This window comes from Emys orbicularis, chromosome 6 (assembly GCF_028017835.1).
Source record: "Emys orbicularis isolate rEmyOrb1 chromosome 6, rEmyOrb1.hap1, whole genome shotgun sequence".
In the NCBI taxonomy this organism is placed as follows: Eukaryota; Metazoa; Chordata; order Testudines; family Emydidae; genus Emys; species Emys orbicularis.
The window spans coordinates 59,513,442-59,527,862 of record NC_088688.1 but is presented as its reverse complement, the minus strand read 5'-3'; the positions used below and the strand labels follow the sequence as shown (position 1 = coordinate 59,527,862).

Sequence of the window (14,421 nt, the reverse complement as noted above, 5' to 3'; positions counted from 1 at the left end):
ACATATAAAACTACAAAATACAATACACAAAATACAAAAACCTTCGCCTCCAACAGAGCATCCACTGAAACTCCCCTGTTTACAGCTCTGTTTGCTGGCTCCTGTGCCGCTGCAGCTGTCTATGCCGCTGCCTGACTGGCTGACTGTGATATGAATGTGTTTATGAGAATTTTGATATAATATGCTACGACTCTGGTATTAATTGCAAATGTTTCCTTGTTATCTGTAACAAACACTTAAATATAATACATATTATAGTTTCAAGTGTCTGCATAGGCATATAGGTGCAATTTACATCTCTTCATCACAATATTGCAAACAAAAGTCAAGAGATCAAATATGTCATCATGTATTAAATGTATGCACACTAAATTGCCATGCATGGGCTTTAAAAATACATTGTAAAACATTTATTTTGGGGTCATTGCAAAACCATTTACTGTCCCTTTAGCTTTTATAATTCAGTATAGCAGAGAGAGAGAAAATATGATGAGTGTTAGCCATGTATAACTATACACAAGTTGAAATATTGATACTCATCCTGCATAAGGGACATCCTGGGGAACTGCCCTAGGAAACCTGGGAAGGAACTGTGACTCAGAGTCGGACCATTAGCCAGAGCATTAAGTGTGTCTGGAAAAAGTCTTTGTCCCTGTTGCGGGGTAGCTCCACCCCATCAAGCAGGGGTCAGTTTGTGTGGGAATTGAAATAGAACTGTGATGGCCCAAATGGCCTAGACTCCCCAGCCACCACAGTAGTCCTGGCTCCCAACAGAGTGTGGCCTAATGGTCAGGGTCAGTGCAGCAGCCCTTTGGTGAGAGTCTGTGGCCTAGTGGCCAGAGTCAATGGGACCACCCTTTGTGGCAGGGCAGTGTAGCCTAGTGGCCAGAGTGGGGTGGGCCGTACCCAGGCCCTCCCTACTTCACTGGATCCCAGCCCAAGGCCCTGTCTGCAGCAGGGGTATCCGCCACCAACTCAGCAGAGATCCTTCCAAAACACGCTGAGTCAAAGCCTGGTACCTCAATCAGATCAATGCTTACAGGGGCGGCTCTATGTTTTTTGCCATCCCAAGCATGGCAGTCAGGCAGCCTTCGGCGGCATGCCTGCGGGCGGTCTGCAGTCATGCGGATTCGGCGGCGTTTCTGCGGGTGATCTGCCGGTCCCGCGCCTTCGGCATACCCGCCACTGAATTGCCGCCAAAGCCGCGGGACCGGCAGACCTCCCTCAGGCATGCCGCCGAAGGCCGCCTGACTGCTACCCTGACAGCGACCGGCAGGCCGCCCCCCGCGGCTTGCCACCCCAGGCATGCACTTGCTGCGCTGGTGCCTGGAGCCATCCCTGAATGCTAGTCCTCCTGGGCTACTTCCTACCCATTCTTCTGTGGCAGGTACTCTCGGGGGTTCCACGGTCTCTCCTCCATCTCTGGCATCGGGTGGCTGGGGGTCGGCTGGCCTCTGCATCCTGGAGCACTGGCAGTCCCTCCCCAAGAACCTGCACCACACCTCTGCTCCCTTCAGCAGTCAGCCCAGACTGAGCTGAGCTGGTCCCTTTTATATCCAAGTTCCAGCTGGAGCACACCCAGTAGGGATGAGGGGGCGTGGCCTTCTTGGCCCACGGAGTGTGATTAACCCCTGATAAACTAGTGCAGGATAAGTACATCCCATCACAGTCCCTCTCTGCTCACTTGCCTATGTGGGGAAACAGCAGTCCATGGAGCCTGCACTCCACTCCCCACCCCATGTCTTGGGTGACGATCTGAGTAGTCCACATCGGGTAAGACTCCACTGAGTTCAATGACTATTTGATCTGGCCACTGAAGCATTGTGTTGTATTCAGCAGAAAAAAACATGGATAGGATTATACTACATTAACTATATATCCAACATAAAGGAGAGGTGCATGTGAAGGAAATGTTAGATACTTTTCTTTGTTCAAGTGCACCCAGTAATGTGTCATCTAAGGGCATGTGGACACTGCCCCCGGTTCAGACTATGGGGTGTGTGAATAGCCATGCACATAAAAGTGCTGCACTGTAGTTCCCCCATGTGGATGCTACTGATGTGAACTTAAAGGTCTTAAATTTGCACTAATGTAGTACAAACTACTCCCTTAGTTTGAACTGTAGGGCAATGTAGACATACTCTAAGTTTACATCAGTACCATCTCTATTTTTAAAACTTTGCTGTATCTGCTAAACGTATTTTATAGCAATTAATATATTTTTACAAAATGTATGTCTGTGCAAAGTCTTCAGATCTGTAAGACTAAATTATCATTTCTTAAAGTTAATCACAAGTGCTTTTGAAAAATCCTAAGTAGGGACAAGCCACTCAGGAGTTATACCTTTTAATGTTACACAACGCTAATGTGAAAAGATTTTAAAACAGGACATTATTTAAAATACTGTATAATGAATACATTTTATTCACTAAGGCCCCAGTCCTTCAAGGGAGATCTTTGCAGGCAGACCTCTATGCTTATTTTCAGTCCTAAACTTGATACTTTTCTCCTTGCTGCCATCTCTGTTTATCGTGTGTTGAGGTTTCTGCAGTAACCTATGTACATAGCTGTGATAATACCAGTCTCCTAGACACTGATGTTTTCTGGTGGCAGAGGCATTGATTAACCATCTCTTTTGTCACTTTATTTTAAAAACTTACATTAAATGAACTTTTCAAAGGATTTGATTCCATTTTAAAGCTGCTAGACTCAAGTGAGCTTGAAATTTTGCTCAATTTGTTCTTCTAAGTCTAGTCATAAATCTTAAAAAAACATTGGTATTTCATAATATTTTCCTTTAAATTTAATATTTTTTTAATTGCAGATTGACTATAAAATTGGCTTTACTACATTTACAGAACACTAACACTCATCTTATTATGGTAATGTGAGCTGCAAACAAAATATTGGATAATTGTATCATGAATTGGTTCAAACACCTCTAGTACCTTTTGGACTGTTGGTTTAATTTAATCTTACAAAATTCTAAGGCAACCCAAAATAAAATATGTGCCAACTATATATTTGAAAGTCTTCTCTAAAAGCCATATTGCTATTAATTTGAAATAACAGAGGTTGCAAGTTGGCTGTTCAACTGATGGAGCCAGTATTTTGCAAGTAATTCATGATGGTAATTTCATTCACATTCACATTAGTTGACTAGCTACTGCATGGTTGAATTTGTGCCAGCTATTACTGCCAAAACAATTGTCATGTATTTGTGATATGCTAGTGAAAACATTTTCCGTTTTGGACAATTCTGGAGTTGTAAATGATGAATCCTTTCCTTCATTTGAACACAGAGGCATTATTTTCATCCTTTTTGGAAAAACAAACATAGATTCTTGCCTTGACTTCTGTTGTCCATTAGGGTTTTTGTAATAACACTTTGAGCTTACACTAATGCAACTATTTGAGAAAGTGAAAAAGAAACCTGGTATCTCTCAAACCCATTAATAAATACTGTCAGGTAATGGCAAATTTAACCACATAATGTATGGAAAACATTATATTTTTAACTTTTTTGAACTGGTTTAAAGACTTTACAAATTTTTCAATGAAATGCACTGACAAGTATGAAGACAATACTTATAGAGAGAATCCCCTGATCTAGTGTTTTGGGTAAGTTAAGCTTCCATTGGCATAGACTGCCATACTTCTATTTGTGTTGTACCTCAAGCAGAACTATTTTAAATGTTTTCTGGTAGCATTTTTAGTTGCATTCTTTCTGAGCAGACAACTCTTCTACTTAAAAATATACAACAAATCATATTAATTAAAATGAATCAATCAGACAAGTTAAGTGGTGTTTCAGAATGACTCTAAGTGCCATAAATTCAAATTAATGATTGCACTACTTCTTCCTGGGTTTGAAAAGGCTCCTTGATGCATTAGGGGAAGAAGAAAAAGACAGCCACCCTGTTTAAGAGCATTTATCTGGGTAGCTTGCACAAGTAACTGCACAGACTACTTACGTGGCCAGATGTTATAATCATATCATAAATCTGAGGATGAAGCAGGCAATCATAATAGTCATTCACAGTAGCTAATATTAATACTTCACTGTGCTGAAATGTGGCAGTAAAGTCATGTCTAAATGGGATAATAACACATTAATTATTGCAAAACTTTGTTCATGGACATGCACCTTATATCGGTCTATTGAGAGTATATTTAATTGCTTTTGGTAAAGTGTTTCTTACTTGAGTAATTGAGGAACTGTGTGCTGTGTGAGATTTGACCACACCGCAATTTAAGTGGGGGTGACCTGTGACCTTTAAGGGTAGAGGGAAAAGAGACGCACAGATGCTGCTGGAAAAGCAGAGCAGGTTAGCATGGTGATGCTGACTCATCCCGTAGGGAACGGAAGGGCAGGGAGTTGATAAAGGGCATGCCCAGTGGGAGAAGCCTCCTTTTCCCCAGGTCAGACAGAGCAGCACCCACCCTTGGAAGTGACAGGTTTGATTAGGACCTGCTGTGGGCATTGTGCTAGCTGCTCCTTTCTTTTCCCTCACCAGATCGGCCAGGTGGGAGTGGGGTTTCGTCTTCCCCACAGCCGGATCCAGAAGGTTTTGTTAGGGTGAGTAGGGAAGGGAGTTAAGCTATGATGTCACAACTCAGTGTGTGGGGCGAATGTCCAGTGCAGGTACTCTGTAGACAGGGGATACAGTGACCAGATAAATGGCTTGGTAAAGGACTTAAAGGAGGTGTTTGGTAAAGGAGCAGAACAGCGGGGGCTCGGGGTGCCTATGACTGGCATGGCAGTGAGCCAGCTCCCCCCCTTTATAGCCCACCTTAGCCCTCATTCAAGGGAGGAATGGTAAGGTCCCAGCAGTGGGTTGGCTGGGACCTGGATAGAAAAAGTGAGGACTGACAGAAGCTCCCGGGTAGATATTGAAATAATTGTGGAGTTACCTGCACTGTACACTGTTATCTACTGGGTAGTCCCAGATATCTAATAATAAAGTTGCAGCCTGATTAAACCATATCCAAAGCAGGGCCGCCCAGAGGATTCCAGGGGCCTGGGGTCTTCGGCGGTAGGGGGCCCCCGCCACCGAAGACCCGGCACTTCGGTGGCCGGTCCCGGGGCGGAAGGACCCCCTGCCGCGAGTCTTCGGGGCACTTCGGCGGCAGGTCCCGGAGCGGAGGGACCCCCCGCCGCCGAATTGCCTCCGAAGACCCGGAGCGGAAGAAGCTCTGGGGGCCCAGGCCCCGCGAGAGTTTTCCGGGGCCCCCGGAGCGAGTGAAGGACCCCGCTTCAGGGGCCCTGAAAAACTCTCGTGGGGGCCTCTGCGGGGCCCGGGGCCTGAGGCAAATTGCCCCACTTGCCCTCCCCCCTCTGGGCGGCCCTGATCCAAAGCCTCCAGTCCTTCTTCTGGGGCATTGATTGTGTGAATATCAACCATCATGATTTCAGACAAACATTAAGCCTTCTAATCCTGTTGATGGTTATATTGGTTGTTCCTTTCAGTGATCTGTCATAAGGAGGAATGCCCAGTGATTAAAGGAGAAATGCATGCTGGTGACCAACAGATTATGAATGAATGCAAAAATGGGTTATGTCCTGAAATAACTTTTAAAGTATTAAAACACCTTTTTGATCTGAGCACTTAGCCAGTTTTCAGGGGGTTGTGAATTGTTTCTGTTAGGAACAGAAATTGATGATGGAGTCAACTATTTCTTTGGTGTGATCCTGTTTATTTACAAAAAATGTACACCAAGTCCTGTTTCCCTGAATACCATAGGAATCCAACAACAGGAGAAAGCTATTTGCTCAGAGTTCCAAGCCTTTTTCCAGCCAGCACTTTACCCAGAATGTTCTCTTAGGTCATGTCTACACTACCTCTTATGTTGGTAAAACTTTTGTCGCTCAGAGGTGTGAAAAAACACCCCACTGAGCCTCATGCGTCTTGCCGGCATAAGCCCTCGTGTGCACAGTGCTATGTCGGTGGGAGATGCTCTCCCGCCAACGTAGCTACCTCCACTGGTTGCGCTGGTTTTGTTATGTCGACAGGAGAGCTCTCTTACATCAGCATAATGCGGCTACACAAGTGATCTTACAGCAACGCAGTTATATGGGTACAGCTGTGCTGCTGGAAGTTTGTAAGTGTAGACATGGCCTTAGCTTTTCTTGGGTGACACTGGTGTTTCTCCAGCCATCGTGGCTTCTTTGCTTCTCTGATATTTCTGCTGCTTCTTTGCCACCCGCATGGCCCAGCCACTGCCCAGACTTACATGCAGTCAAGTCATTGGGCAGTAGTTTTCCATTGTTTCAGCTATAATTAAACAAAGGAGCATTAATTTTTCCCTCTTGTAGCTTGAATGGAAAGTGGCTTCCCCACCTGGCAGTTTCAATGGAATGGTGTAATTGCCCATCCCCCAACATAATATAAAGTGTTTGTATAGTATTTGCAGGAGGGAGGGGAAGCTTGTATTTGAGCTGTTTGATCTGAGCACAGAGGACTAAATTTTGATTTTACTTGCACTGATTAGCATAACTCCCCTTAAATCAAATTATTTCAGATTTACACCAGCGTAACTGAGATCCAGATCCACAGTCTGACCCAGAATCTTTAGTAAAACATAAACAACACAAACTACTCTAGCTTCTGAGACCTGCCTATTATTACATTAGTGCTGCTTTTAGTGCTAATGGTCTTGTTCTCATTGAGAGTTGCCATGACCATGTGTCCTGTGATCAAAGAAATTATAATATGGATTACCTACCTGGACTTGTCTTTATTATAAAAACTATTTTGTTGGGACTCTTTGATCCTATGCCTAGGCTAAATTATTATAAAGATTTGTGCAATATTGTCATACTAGCTACAAATATGTTACTCTCAGAAAAGAACTACCTCCAACCCCAATTACATCGGAAAGGGTTTAAAGACACTGGTTCATTCTATCTATGGATAAATGTCCCTTGCCCCTAAATGATAAGTATCAGGAGCCTGATTCTCCTCTTGCTTACATAGGTTTTATATCAGTATAACTTAGACAGGTGTAAAATTGAAGTGCAGGATCAGCAATCAGGACTTTATTGTTTGGTAGGTTTTGATAACTGTTTTGGACAAGACTGAGAGTATGCTCCCCAAAACAACAAAGAGGAGGAAAAGAGATGTTTCATTCCTGTTTGAAAGATGGTTTTAACGCTGCTGTCATTTTTGTTGTCTTATTAGTTATATTTTAGGCATCTACTGCCTTATGCGGGCATCATTTAAATCTAAATAAATAAAAATACATAAAATATTATTGGATGCTTACCATTTTATAATTGCTGATATAAACTGTGTGAATTCAGTGTACCATAAAGAATATGTATTGGTTAATTTTGAGTGAGAACTACTCAACTCAGTCAGTTTGTCCACTTAATTTCATTTTCTATTAGGTATTCTTATTTCCTGGGACATTTCAATGCCAGAGTCAGATGGGACTCCCAACCGTGGAGCGGCACAATAGGCAAAGAAGGGATGGTAAACCCCAATGGTATTCTCTTCAACAAACGTGTGGAGCATGACCTGCTCATCAAAAATACCATCTCTAGGCACAGTAACAAATTTAAGACCACCTGGAAATATCCTGGGTTCAAATACTGGCACCTCCTTCACTATGTTATAGTCAGAGCTCAAGATTACGCTGATGTCCGAATAACACAAGCCATGAAAGGTACAGATCACTGTTGGACAGACCATCTATTAGTAAGATCAGTCATGTACCTGCAGCTCACTCCACCACACCGCAAACACCCAAAGACTAAGTGAAAGCAGAACGTCAAAGCACTTCAGGACCAAGCCAGCTGCAAGATGCTCCAGCAACAGCTTCTGAGAAACTCTCTAACTTGCCTGATAACATCATTGACATTCAAGAGCACTGGGATCAACTTAAAAATACCATTCACAGTGCATGTGCTGAAACTATAGGCTATTCCACTCATTGGCACCAAGATTGGTTTGATTAAAACAACGAGAAAATCCTAGCATTAATTCAACAGAAAAGAACTGCATTCTGTAACTGGCAAAATGATTCCTCTAACCAATGAAAACATGAGGCTTATCACCTGCTCAAAGCCAAAGTCCAAAAGAAGCTACGTGACATCAAAAACAAGTGGTGGCAAGAGAAGGCTTCTGATATCCTGGGTTTCGTATACCAGGATAACATGAGAAGCTTCTTTCAATCTACAAAAACTATATATGGGCCAAGCTCCAAAGGCCCAACCCCTTTACATTCCCAGAATGGCCCCACCCTCCTTAAGGACAATGCAGCCATTAAACAATGCTGTAAGGAGCACTTTGAGAGCCTACTAAACCACAAATTCATGGTCTCTGAAGACACCATCGAGTCTATTCCACAATGCTCAGCAATGGAACACCTTGCTGATCCCCCATCTTCTGAGGAAGTTTGACATGCCATCACCCAGACAAAAAATCACAATGCACCAGGCCCAGATAGCATCCCAGCTGAGATTTTTTAAAGATGGTGGAACAATGTTCCAACACAAACTTTGCCAACTCTGGACCTCTGAAGAAATTCCACCTGACTTTAAGAATGTCAACATTGTTACAATATTCAAGAAAGGGGACAAATCTTTGTGCGAGAACTATAGAGGTATTGCCCTCCTTTCCATCGCAGGGAAGATCCTTGCCCAGATCCTACTAAACCACCTTCTACCCCTTGCAGAGGAACTCCTCCCCAAATCACAGTGTGGCTTCAGACCATCCCAAGGCACAACTGACATGATCTTCGTGGCGTGACAGTTTCAAGAGAAGTGCAGAGAGCAACACCATGAACTGTTTATGGCATTCATCGACCTAACCAAGGCCTTCAACTCTATCAGTCACAATGCCTTATGGAAGATACTGTGTAGGTTTGGCTGTCCACAGAAATTCATTTCCATCATCAGACTACTCCATAATGGGATGAATGCCATCTTTCTGTGCAACAGCTCAGAGACTGAACCATTCATCATTCACACTGGTGCCAGGCAGGGCTGGGTCATTGATCCAACACTCTTCTCCATTTACCTTGCCGTGATCCGATTCTCATCCTTGACCACCTTCCTGATGGAATCGGGATTGAGTATCGTATGGATGGCGAACTCCTCAATCTCCAACGTCTCCAAACAAAATCTAAGATCACGAGATTTGGCATCACTGACCTTCAGTATGCAGATGAATGCGTCATTCTCGCACACACAGAGGCCAACCTACAAAGCACCCTAAATCTTTTTGCAGATGCCTATCAAAGCCTGAGTCTCTCTCTCAACATTGGGAAAACCAAGGTACTCTATTAGCTCTCACCTGCACAAACTACTCTTCATACTCCACAAGTCACCATCGGTGGAGAACCCCTCGAAAATTTTCCATACATTGACAGCCACCTCTCCCAAAGAGCCAGCATTGACATGGAAATTTAATATATGATCCGCTGTGCCTGTACATCCTTTGGAAGACTACTCAAACGAGTCTTCAATGATAGGGATCTGCAAACAGGCACCAAGAACTTGGTTTACAAGGCAGTTGTCATCCCCACCCTTCTATATGGGTGTCAGACCTGAGTAGCCTACAGATGACATCTCAAGTGGCTGGAGTGGTTCCAGCAGCACTGCCTCAGGAGGATTCTCAGGATCAGCTGGGAAGACTGACGTATTAACATCAGCGTTCTCTCTGCAGCGAACATCACAGTACAGAGGCGCAGGTCATGAAACACCAACTCCACTGGGCTGGCTACTGTGTACGTATGCCTGACACTCGCCTCCCAAAGCAAGTACTCTTCTCTCAGGTAAGTCAGGGAAGAAGGGCTCACGGAGGGCAGTGGAAGCCCTCAAAGACATATTGAAAGTACACCTTAAAAAGGGAGGCATCAACCCAACGAACTGGGAGGACTTGGCGCGGAACAGGACATAGTGTGGGGCCACACCATACACCAAGCCACAGCCCACTTTGAGGAGAACAGATGTGCTCATGAGACAGAGAAGTGACAAAGGAGAAAAGAAAGGGCACAATAGTCCAGCCAACAACTGTGTCTCCTCCAAGATTACACCTGTCACTTCTGTGGGAAAATCTGCAGGTCATGAATTGGGCTCCTCAGCCACTTAAAAACCCACCGATGAACCCCCTTGGCAGACATCATCCTCACATCGAGGGATAGCTGAAGAAGATTCTTATTGTTCTTGTCCCCCATGTAAACAGATAGTATTCCCACAAACAAAAACTTAGTTAAAGCTTGTTAGGATTGCTTGTGTGCAAAACATGCCCATATAACCTCTTAAAAGCAAGGCTACCTGTAACACTCACACTTCACATTAGTCACTCTCAGAGCCTGACCTTCATCAGAGGTTGGTTGTCTCCAGTGGAACTGAAAAGTTTTGGTTCTATTGAGATCCAGATGAGGATTGTCTCTACCCCATCAGGAGCTTGAGACGAGGACCCCATTGTTCAAGGACTATATAAAACCTGCTCCCAAGAGGTTTGGCCCAGATTTTTAAAGATATTTAGGCATTGTCTAACTGATTTAAGAGCCTAAATCTCATTTTCAAAATTGATTTAGGCACTTAGGAGCCTAAATCCCACTGACTGTCATTGGTTCCCATTGATTTTCATCTTCCTCCGCAACTCATGGGTTGCAGTCATGGAGCAGCTGAAGAGCCTTTTTGAACCCCCCCTACTTGCATTAGCTAGACCATCGTCAGAGTTAGTCAATCCATAGCAGAGCTCATTTACACAAGAAGAAAGGGGCACTACTCACCTTTCAGGATTTGGCCCAAACTGAGTTTCAGAATTATGGCCAAGATTTTCAAAATTTGATGTCTAAAGTGAGGTTCCTAAATCCACATTTAGGCATCTAAACAATTGATAATTAGAGTTAATGGGAGCTGCAGGTGCTCAGCAGTGCTGAAAATCAGGCCAAACTTTAGGCACACAGTTTTGAAAATCTCTGCATCCTCCAATGTCACTAACTATTAAATGTTTAGTTACACTAAGAGGTATCAGTAATCATCACTGGGTTTCAATGTTTTCAAATATTTCATGTGCATTAAATTTAGTTAAATTATCTTAAATATGTACATTTAACAATGAAACAAAGAGATAGAAGGTGCACAATCTCAGTGACTAAAGCCAGTCATTAAAATGTTTATTTAGATAGTATTTGTTTTATTCCTAATTTGTAATTATTGTTGCACCTTTTCAAACCTAAGCAGCTAGTCAAACTTCAGAGCCCTGTGACGTTCCAATTGAAAGTAGAAATTGATGGAGTCTAGTATTTTCTTTGATGCAATTTTATTATATACAAGGAATATACAAAGTCCTGCTTCTCCAAACACAGAGATGTGTTCCCTTAACTCAGTGGTTCACAACCTTTTTTCATTTGTGGATCCCTAAAAAATTTCAAATGGAAATCTTAGACATAGTCTGTTGGATCCCCAGGGGTCCGGGGACCACAGGTTGAGAACCTTAATTATCTCTTAGCTGTCTTAAATGAAGGATGCAGTCATACATCAGTTTGAATGAGGTTTTAACTCAATTAATAACAAGGTTTCATCCAGCTCATAACATTATTTACACAATAATCATTTTGCTGAGTATTTGTAAAGTATTAAGTCGCAATAAAGCATATAACATTGGCAGACCCCGGTCCTCACGATCGAACCTGGGGCCTCGGGAGCTTAGTGCATGAGTCTCTATTGCATAAGCTAAAAGCTAACTGACTATTAGCTAAGGTTGTAGAGCAGACTCAATCTCTTTCTCTCTCTCTAAGTGGGCTCTGTGCCCAGGGCCGGCTCTGGCTTTTTGGCCACCTCAAGCAAAAAAAAAAAAAAAAAAAAAAGGCGGGGCGGCCAGAACGGCAAAGCAAAAAAAAAAAAAAAACCTGCGCGGCCGGAGCCAGGGTGCAGGGGGACTCCCTGCTCTTCAGATGTGCCCCAGCTAGCGGGGGGAGGGGAAGGGAGTGGGGGGAGAGAGAGAAGGGGGGCGGCCAGGGCTTCAGCGGGGCGCTGTCATGCGGCCCCGCCACGCCCCCTGCCGCCTGCTGGGAGGGCTCCACGCCGCTCCGGTCGGCTGGGAGGGAAGGACGCGGACTGCCCTGCCGGGCTTGCTGCAGGGCGCTCCTGTCCTCCATGCCGCCGCCCCCTACAGGGCGGCCGGAGTGGAACAAGAAACAAACAAACAAACAAAAAAGCGGCCGTGCCGCCCTAGGATTGGGCGGAATGCCGCCTCATACAATCTGCTGCCCCAAGCACCAGCTTGCTCGGCTGGTGCCTGGAGCTGGCCCTGTCTGTGCCACTAGATGGGACAGAACACCACACCCAGGAGATGTGTGGGTTACATACAGATGCAAAAAAGAACAAACATCAGACAGCTTTTTATGTTTTGCTTTTTCTTAGAGAGAGTTAGCCTTATTTCCTTGGCAGTTTAATTAGTCAATATCCTGCTTAATCAAGAATCAATTAATGGTTTTATTAACAGCTAGAATCTGTTTTGACACTGATAAATAAAACATATCACAATCTGTAAAATGCAAAAGTATTTTTTCTGCATTTTACAGTTTTTGTAATTTGTTTTGCCTTCGTATGTGGTGGTAATCAATAGAACGTATATTTTATTTATTGGCATTTCTATAGACCTCATCACAGCAGTATTTCAGCATCTTATAAATAATGAATGAAACATCACAACTCCTTATGATGAAATATATTATTATATAGGTGGGGAAAAGGAGGCACACAGCAATTAAGTGGTTTACCAAGGTTACATAGAGTCTGTGGTAATACTGGGAATATTATCTAGCTCTCCTGAGTCTCTATCATGTACCTTAGCCACAAGACCATCCTTCCTTAGAGGGTAAGGATAATTTGGCAATGGTTGTCTTGTTTATACAGAATTCTGAAAGGTATATGTTAAACTTGGTTTTATTGGGTTACTAATTATGGAAGTCTTTACCACTAATGCTTCAGAAAACACTTGGAAAAACTTTGTTTTGAAACAGTTATTCATATGTGTATTGTTTACCCATTTTTACTAATGACTTTGCATAATATCAGGATCTTTGCTTAGAGGGTCATCTACTCCTGCTGTCCATGAGATCCTGAGATCTAAGATCTCCTGCACGGTTTCTCTAGATTTTACTATGTTCACTAGACCTTACATTTTTATTTTAAAAATGAAATTTCTAATCCTCTCTGGCAGTAAAGATACATCTTCACAATGCATATCAATGCACTGCTGTCATTTTGTATCAGTCTGCCCTCAGATATGCACGTGCAACTCTCATTGAAGTCAATGGGACTTTCAGATAAATATTGTATCTTTTTACAGAGGACAGAGTGAACTAGTGTAGACAGTATTTATTAGCAGTCAGGAAATCTGAGTTCTCTTCCGGGTACAGACATTGATTCTCTGTGTGACCTTCAGCACTGAAATTCTCTATACCTCAGTTTTCCCATGTGTAAAAAGTGGTGATAATGTTATTTACCCACCTTTGTCAAGTGTTTTGAGATTACATTATAGGCTCTTTGGTGCAGGGACTGTCATTACATTGTTTGTTTGTACAGTGCCTAGCACATGATTCATGATTGGGGGCCCCTAGGTGCTGTCATAATACAAATAATAAATAATAGTCTGTGGATGAAAAGTGTTGAGTAAGTGCTAAGTCATTATATTACTACAGCCAATCAGACAGAAACTGAAAAGGAGAAGTTTGAATTTCCTGTATTCACCTCAGTAGAAATGCTGGGGGGAGAGGATGGAGAGGTCACCATTTTGCTACTGATATCATACCAGAAACATTTAGGAATTGAATCTATCATCACTTATATGGCATTGCAAATGGATGTGGCACTACAGTAAAATAGACTAAATAGAGTCCCTGGTCCAAACAACTTATTCTAAAAGCACAACTTGTTACAACAAAGACAGAGGGCCTTATTCCATTCTTACATACATCAGCGTAAATCGGGAATAACTACCCTCATGTCAGTGGAGTTCAGTATAAAATTGGTGTACATGAGAACAGAATCAGGCCCAGAATGAGATGTAATGCTATAGTGTTAGCGGAACAGGTAGGCCTTCAGAAGATTTTTGGAGGAAGAGGGGTTCCCAGTGCAGTTGAATGCTATAGTCATGACATTTATCGGAAAGGTTTTCAATAGGTCTGTAGAAACTATTAAATACTCTTGATCTTGATAATGGAGATGTTTGTTGCTGTTCTTAGAAGTGAAAGTAAAATGGTGTTTACATTGTTATCACATTTTTAAAAAACCTGTTTCTGTGGAGTGGTTTGTGGGACTTTAGTAAAACTTTGCCCCATCATCAGCAAATTCAGTTCTGCTTAATAAACTAATAAATATGTTTGAATGTCCTTCCTTGTGGTTTACAATAACTGATGTTGAAATATGACTGGTGCTAAATAAAAATAACTATCTGC

The 14,421-nt window shown here is 43.0% G+C and overlaps 1 protein-coding gene across 1 annotated transcript in view; it reads left to right on the top strand.

Annotated features, from left to right (window-relative positions):
* The window catches only part of KIAA0825 (KIAA0825 ortholog), a 417,985-nt gene that overhangs the window by 402,609 nt on the left and 955 nt on the right, over positions 1 to 14,421 (top strand). The window lies entirely within an intron of this gene.